The sequence below is a fragment of the Penaeus japonicus genome, unplaced genomic scaffold (assembly GCF_977035675.1).
Source record: "Penaeus japonicus unplaced genomic scaffold, GWHDUDI00000001_assembly GWHDUDI00000002, whole genome shotgun sequence".
NCBI lineage: Eukaryota > Metazoa > Arthropoda > Malacostraca > Decapoda > Penaeidae > Penaeus > Penaeus japonicus.
In genome coordinates this window covers 37,566,679-37,574,178 of record NW_028234404.1, presented here as the reverse complement: position 1 = coordinate 37,574,178, position 7,500 = coordinate 37,566,679, and the positions used below count along the sequence as shown (strand labels likewise).

At 48.3% G+C, this 7,500-nt stretch overlaps 1 protein-coding gene across 13 annotated transcripts in view; it reads left to right on the top strand.

The window, feature by feature from the left end:
* The window catches only part of pyd (zonula occludens-like protein polychaetoid), a 325,065-nt gene that overhangs the window by 152,852 nt on the left and 164,713 nt on the right, over nucleotides 1-7,500 (top strand). The window lies entirely within an intron of this gene.

Sequence of the window (7,500 nt, the reverse complement as noted above, 5' to 3'; positions counted from 1 at the left end):
TTTATACCTCTCGCCTTTCTACCTCCGAATATATTTTTCAATCTCTCTCACTCTCTCTCTCTCATCCTATCTATCTATCTATCTATCTATCTCCAATACTCTCCTACTCGCTCAGCACTCCCCACCTCCTCCTATCTCCCCCTCCGGAGCCCCCCATCTTCCCCTCCCCCTCCCCCCTTTTTATTGTGTCCCCTCCTGAGGTCAAAATCATCGTCCAGGGACATTATTACCGGGACGAAGCCAGCTCCCGTAAATCAGACCGAGGAACAGGTCCGAGAACGCCTGCCTGCCTGCCTGCCTCCTCGGTCGTGGGACGGTGCCGATGATTAGAGTGGAATTTGGTCTTATTTATATATTTATATATATATATATATATATATATATATATATATATATACACATTTATATATATATGTGTGCATATATGTATGTATGTATATTTTATTCTCTTCTTTTCTTTTCTTTTTTTTTCTTTTTTTTCCTTTTTTTTTGGGGGGGAGGGGTCGGTCTTGTTTTTCTTTCTGGATGTGGGGTTTTATTTTGAGTTATCAGGTCGGATTTAAAAGAATTCTTTTCTTTCTCTTTCTCGCTCGTCTTTTCTTTTTTCCTTCTCCTCCTCCTCCTTCTCCCCCCCTCCTCCCCCTCCCCCTCCCCCTCCTCCCCCCTTTCCCCTCTCCATCTGTCCTCTCTCCTTCTCTATATCCTTCCCTATTGCCTGGCGGCCGCAGTCGGGGTTTTAATGGGAATCTGGGCCCGTAGAACGAAGTCGTTAGCGTCATCGTTAACTACCGTCTGGGGGGGGGGGTCGGAGGGGGGGGCTGGGGAGGGGGAGGGGCGGAAGGATGCGGGAAAGATGGAGTGCCTTCCTTTTGGAGACTTGTAGGTTTGCTTGCTTGTGCAGTGCGTGAGGGATCTGGCTAAAGGAAAGTGAATTTGTTGCAGGCGGGGTTTTCGAGATGGTGGTGATCTGTTGTTTTTTGTTTATTTGTTTCGTTTATTTATTAGGTTTTTTTACTTTTCTATTTGTATTATTTATTTATTTTAATCTTGTGGTGTTGGGTATATAGTGGGTGAGGGGGGGGGGTTATTCATGGCTGGATTGGGCGGTTGGGGGAGGGAGCGGGGAATCTGGATGAAAATGAGGTTCGTCTTATTCATTATCTTCATCATCTTTATCATCATCATCATCATCATCGTCACCATCATCGTCACCATCATCGTTATAATCACCACCATAACAGCCATCTTCACCACCATCACCACCGTCTTCACCATCTTCACCATCTTCATCGTTATCAGTTTCATCAGGAAGAACATTTCGTGGAGCGGAATGGAATCGCAGCGATATATCCTTTGAACGAAAAGAAAAGAAAAAAAATCGTGTGTGGATGAAAAAAAAATGTTTAATTGGAAAAGCTCGACAATTAGATATCATAATAAAGACAGTGATGGAAATTATAGAGGAAAAGAAAGAAAAGAAAAGAAGAGAAAGGAAAATTATGTACTTGTATAGGTTGCGTGAGTGACACAGGGGAGAAAAAAATGTCAATAGATACATTATTATCATTATCAGGAAAATTATATTTGTATTTAAAAGTAATGTGTGGGGTGGGATGAGGGGGGGGGAGGGCGATGATGAATGAAGCATAGAAAATGTCAAATGATGTGATTGTTATTGATTTGACGTTAATTATTCTGGTAAATTCGGATTAGGACACAGACAGACAGACAAGCAGGCAGACAAACAGACGGACAGGCAGGCAGACAGACAGAGAGAGAGTGGGTAATACTTGTAAAGATGTTATGAATGAACGCGGCATGAATGGGTCCCGCCGACCAAGGAGATGGGAGAGTTGAATGAGAACCCCCCCTCCCCCCCTCCCCCCTTCCCCCTCTGACCCTTCTCCCCCCCCTCCTCCTCCTCCACAACCCCCCCCCCCTCTCTCTCTCATTCCCCCCACTTCTCTCTCTCGCTCTCTTTCTCTCTCTCTCTCTCTCTCTCTCTCTCTCTCTCTCTCTCTCTCTCTCTCTCTCTCTCTCTCTCTCTCTCTCTCTCTCTCTCTCTCTCTCTCTCTCTCTCTCTTTCTCATCTCCCCTCCCTTCCCCTCCCACCCTCCACTCCCCTCCACTCCCCTCCACTCCACTCCCAACCCCTCCCCTCCCCAACCCCAGACCCCGAGAAAGACCGTGAATTTCCTTCTCTGGACGTTAGATAAATCCTTTATCTCCGCATCCATTGCCTCCGATGTGGAGTGTGGGTGTCGGAAGATTTCGAGAGGTGTCAAGAGGTGTCGGATGGTTCTGCGGTGCCAAACGGTGCCAAAAGGATGTCAAGAACAGATTAAAGGAGTGTCGTAGACTGTCGATGCGTGTCGACAGGTGCCAATGAAGTGTTTAAGCTTATCAGTAATATTAAGACAAGTACAATAGAGTATCGATCGGTGTCAACGGACTCCGCAGTGCCAGGTGTCGAGAGTGCCATACACAAGCCAAGAGGTGTGGCAGGCTATTAATGAGTATCATAGAATACCAGAAGGTGTCAAAGGTTCAGCAAAATGTCAAGTGGTGTCGAAGATTACCCAGAATTTCCAGAAGGATGTTAAGAGGTGCCATAGAGGTGTCAGAGGGCGCTGTAGTGCCAGGTGTTGTCCGAAACAGTACCCTAAAGTGCCATATGGTGACGAGAGGTGAGGACGGTTGCCAAAAGAGTGCCAACGTTGCCAAGGTCACCAGGAAGGATATTTCGTCATCCCTGACCAGATTATTTTCCCGCTCTTAAAGTCACGCTTGCACTTTGGACGCCCTCCTCTCCTCTTTCTCTTCTTCTTCCTCTTCCTCTTCCTCTTCCTCTTCTTCTTCTACCCTTTTCCTCCTCCTCTTCCTCTTCTTCTTCTTCCTCTTAATCTTTTACTCTTTCTCTTCCTATTTTACTTTTTTTTCTTCCTCTTCCTGCTCGTGCTCCTCATCTTCCCCCACTTTTTTCCTCTTCTCCTATTTCTACTTCCTGCTCCTCTTCCTCTTTTACTAATTCTCCTCCTCTTCCTTTTTTACTCTTCTTTTTTATCCTCTTGTTGCTCTTGCGTTTCATCTTCCTCCTTCTTTTTCTTCTTCTTGCTCCTCCTCCTCTTTCTTTTTCTTCTTCTTGCTCCTCCTCCTCCTCCTTCTTTTTCTTCTTCCTGCTCCTCCTTATTTTATCCATTTTTAATATTTGCGGATTTAATGACGCATGTGTAATTCTCACACAATCGCGTTCTAATAGATTATGATTATATTAGTCTCTACACTCAAGCATATGTTGCTATGCTGTATTCTTAAAGCTTGAGTACTGATATGCGCTAAAGCGTTTTGTTGGCTTCTGAACATGGTGCGGCACGGATGTATGTATGTATGCTTAGTGTTGAAAGGTGCTGAGTTTAGAGTGTGGGATGTGGAATGCACAGTGTGGTGCCTGGAGAATGGAATGTTGAATGCGTGGAATGTGGATCTTGGAGTGTGAATCGGGGAGTGTGGAGCGTGGCGTATGGAGTATGAAGTATGGAGTATGAAGTATGGAGTTTTTATTGCGTGGCACACGAGGTAGACGGAAGGCTGACGTATGGGAACGAGCCACGTAGTCTGAGGGCATAAGTTTGCTAATATTGCTCGGTGTTTAGTGGCTGGGCCGCCTCGGCGCGCTCTTCTCGCTGCACCGCTTTCCTCTTCGATAATCATTCTCTTTTGATCTCTTCTTCCTTTTTTCTCTTCCTCCTTTTTCTCCTACTCCTTCTCCTAATGCTTATGCTTCTCCTCCTCCTTCTCCTCCTCCTCCATTTTTTCCTGCATTGTCCGTCAGGAATGTGTGAGAGAGTGAGGGTGAGCGAAAGGGAGAGTGAGAGCGAGAGCTAGAGAGAGAGAGAGAGAGAGAGAGAGAGAGAGAGAGAGAGAGAGAGAGAGAGAGAGAGAGAGAGAGAGAGCGAGAGAGCGAGAGAGCGAGAGAGCGAGAGAGAGACGAAGAGAGATGGAGGAGAGAAGGGAAGGGTGCGGATCTATTGTCTGATATAATGGCTTTAGTTCGACAAAACTTTAAAATACAGTTTGGAGGTGTGGATGAAATGTCCTGTGGAGACTCGCCGCGTGAGCGGGAACAGCGAGAAAGGGAAGGGGAAGGGGAAGGGGAAGGGGAAGAGAAAAAAGGGAAGAAGGGGAAGGGGAAGGGGAAGGGGAAGGGAAGGTAAAGAAGGATGGGAGGAAGCAATGTGGAAAGAAAGTAAGACAAGAAGGAGAAGAAAGGAAAGGAAGGGAAAGCAAAGGAAAGGAAAATAAAATAATATAAAATAAAAGAAGGTAAGGAGGTGGGAGTGGAGTGATGGAAAAGGAAGGGTAGGAAGAAAAATGTAGGAATGAGTAGGGAAGGAGGGAAGTGAGGAAGGAAAGAAAGAAGGAAGGAGGGCGGAATGAATGAATGAAGGAAGGAAGGAAAAGAGGGAAAGAGAAAGAGGGGAAAGGCAACGGAAAGTGCAGAAGGTATCAGGTGTGAGGCCTGAGGAGAGACAGAGACATAGGCTGCAGAGACTTCCTTCGCCTCGGGTTTTCCCTTCGACGAATGTGAGGATGTGAGGGGCGAGTCTCTCTCGTAATGTCGTCTTCTCTTCTTTCTGGTCACTTTTCTTTGATTCTCTCCTCTATTTCGCTTTGTTTTTTTTTTCTTCCTTTGTTGTTCTTTTTCTTTTTCTTCGTCTTCCTCCTCCTCCTCCTCCTCCTCCTCCTCCTCCTCCTCCTCCTCCTCCTCCCCCTCCCCCTCCCCCTCCCCCTCCTCCTCCTCCTCCTCCTCCTCCTCCTCCTCCCCCTCCCCCTCCCTCCTCCCCCTCCCCCTCCCCCTCCCCCTCCCCCTCCCCCTCCCCCTTCTCCTCCTTCTTCTCCTTCTCCTCCTCTTTTTCCTCCTCTTTTTCCTTCTCCAAGTGTGAGGGGAAGTGGTAGCGGCGGGCGGCGGGCGGTGAGGGCGAATCCCAGAGCTGACCGAGGGCGGCGACTTATCTCCGAGGGGCGAGGCTGGTGTAGACGAAGCCATCGCTCTTACGGTGGAAGGAATGGGGGGAGGGGGAAGGGAGGAAGGGCGAAGGGGCTGGAGATCGGTTGGAGGGAAAGGGGTTAGATTGGTATGGGAGAGGCGAAAGAAAAAGGGAAGGGGAAGGGGGTCTGGGAGGCGAGAGAAAAGGGGAGGGGGAATGGGAATGGGGGTGAGAGGGGGAGGGGGAGGGGGGCTGGGAGGCGAGGGAAAGAGGGAAAGGGAAGGGGGCTGGGAGGTGAGAGAGGGAGGGAAGGAGGAAAGGGGCTGGGAAGTGAGAGAAGGAGGGAAGAAGGAAGGGGACTGGGAGGCGAGAGAGGGAGGAAGGGAGGAAGGGGGCTGGGAGGCGAGAGAGGGAGGGAGGGAGGGGGGCTGGGGAGCGATAGAGAGAGGGAGGAAGGCAAGGGGTAGGGAAAAAATAATACGTGCCTGTGGTGACCCAGTGCGGCAGAAACTCGAAATATGTGTCAGCTGTTGAGAGTAGCAGAGGCAGAAGAGGAAGGGCAAGGGCAAGGGAGGGGAAGGGGTAGTGGCAGAGGGAAGAGGAGGGGAAGGGGGAAGGGAAAGGCGGAGGGGAGTGGGGAAAGAGGAGGAGAATGAGCAGAAGCAAATTGGGAGGGGAAGGAGTTGTGGAAGGAGGATTTGGAAGGAGAAGGAGAAGGAGCAGAGGCTAGATGAGGGAAGGATAAAAAAATAACGCAAGGGATTGAGGGGAAGGGAGGGGAGGGGAATTTGGTTGGGAGGAAGATGAGAAGAAGATGACAGGCAGGCTGGAGGAGCGAACGAATCAAATACAGGCGATGAATCCTTAATAGAAAAAGATAAAAGATGAAAAGAGGAAAAAACGAAAAAACGGGGGGGTGGGGGAGAGGGGGAAATGAAAGTGTCGAGTGTCCAACTTGGCCGACTGAGAATGGCATCAGTTTGGGGAAATCTCGGCAGAGAGAAAGAGAAAGAGAAAGGATGAGAAAGACAGAGACAGAGAGAGAGAGGGAGAGAGTGAGAGAGTGAGAGAGAGTATGAAATTGGTAGGAAGAATAAGAATTAGAAAGAGAGATAAGGAGAAGGGAAGTGAGAGATTATGGAAGGAATAGAAGGGAAAGAAAAAATGGTTCATAAATAAAGAGGAATTATTAGAAAAAAGAAAAAAAACAAGACAACGAAAGAGAGAAAAAGAAAAGAAAGAAAGAAGTAAAGAAAGGAAGAAAGAGAACGTGAGTGTGAGTGAGAGAGGATAGAGAGAGTGAGTGAGTGAGAGAGTGAGAAAGAAGCGAAAGGAGGTGAATGATAAGATGAAAGGAGGAAAAGAACAATAAAGAGACGAGGAAAGACGTGATAATGGGGAGGAGGAGGGGGAGGGGGTGCCAAAGGAAAGAAGAAGAAAAAAAAGAAGAAAAGTCGGTAGCCTCGCAAGGAGGAAAAAAATTACAAAGGCAATTACGAAGACGAGTGTAGTGTGTGTGTGTGCCTGTCTATGTCTGTGTCTGTGTGTATGTGTATGTGTGTGGTGGGGGTTGGGTAGAGGGGCTGGGTCTCAGGGAGAACGAGCGGAGGGAGGGGACGGAAAAGAGAAGAAAAGGGAAAAGAGAAGAGAAGGGAAGAGAAGCGAAGATAAGAGAAAAGAAGAGAAGAGAAGGGAAAAGCAATGGGTAGGGGGGTAGGGGGGTAGGGGTATGACACGCGTTTAAGCAGATGCTACATGCAAGAGAAGTGAATGATGAAGGGAAAAAGACACAGAGAGAAACAATGGCACAAAGAGAACAAAGAGAATCGTCCTGCGTTGAGTGAGGGAGTGTGGCGGGGATTTTGAAGGGGGACGGGGGGGGGGGCTAGGGGGGTTGGAGGCATAAGGGAAGAGGGGGAGTTGAAAGAAAAAAAGTATAGAGGCTGCGGGAAGGATTGCATTCGGAGTGGCGGGTTTTGGAGCCTTTTATTTCGTCTTTGCGCCTTTTTTTCTGTTTCTTTTTTTTTCTTTTCTTGGGGGGGGGGGGGGGGGCGGGGGGCGGTCGTTCAGTTTCGCACGGAAAAGGAAATTGGATTTGCACAGAAGCACGAGCTCACGCGCTTATAAGTGAGTGCGAAAGAATAAGTACGCCGTGTCGTGAGAGGGAACAGAATGTGCCTATGAACACGTGTTGTTTGATTGTTTATGTCGAAAGTCTGTTTGTGACCCTCGCTTCTCTCTCTCTCTCTCTCTCTCTCTCTCTATCTCTCTCTCTCTATCTCTCTCTCTCTCTCTCTCTCTCTCTCTCTCTCTCTCTCTCTCTCTCTCTCAAATTATTTTATCTATCGCCTATCTCTTTCTTCTCTATTTCCATCCTCCGATTCACATGCTAGGCCGGCAGGCCTAGGCCGCTCGTGCGTGGTGAGGCTATATTTTTTGGTTGAGAAACGTGGGCTCCGGGGAACGTTCGGCCGTGTTGTTTCTCGTGTTATCCTTTGTGTTATCCCTTGTG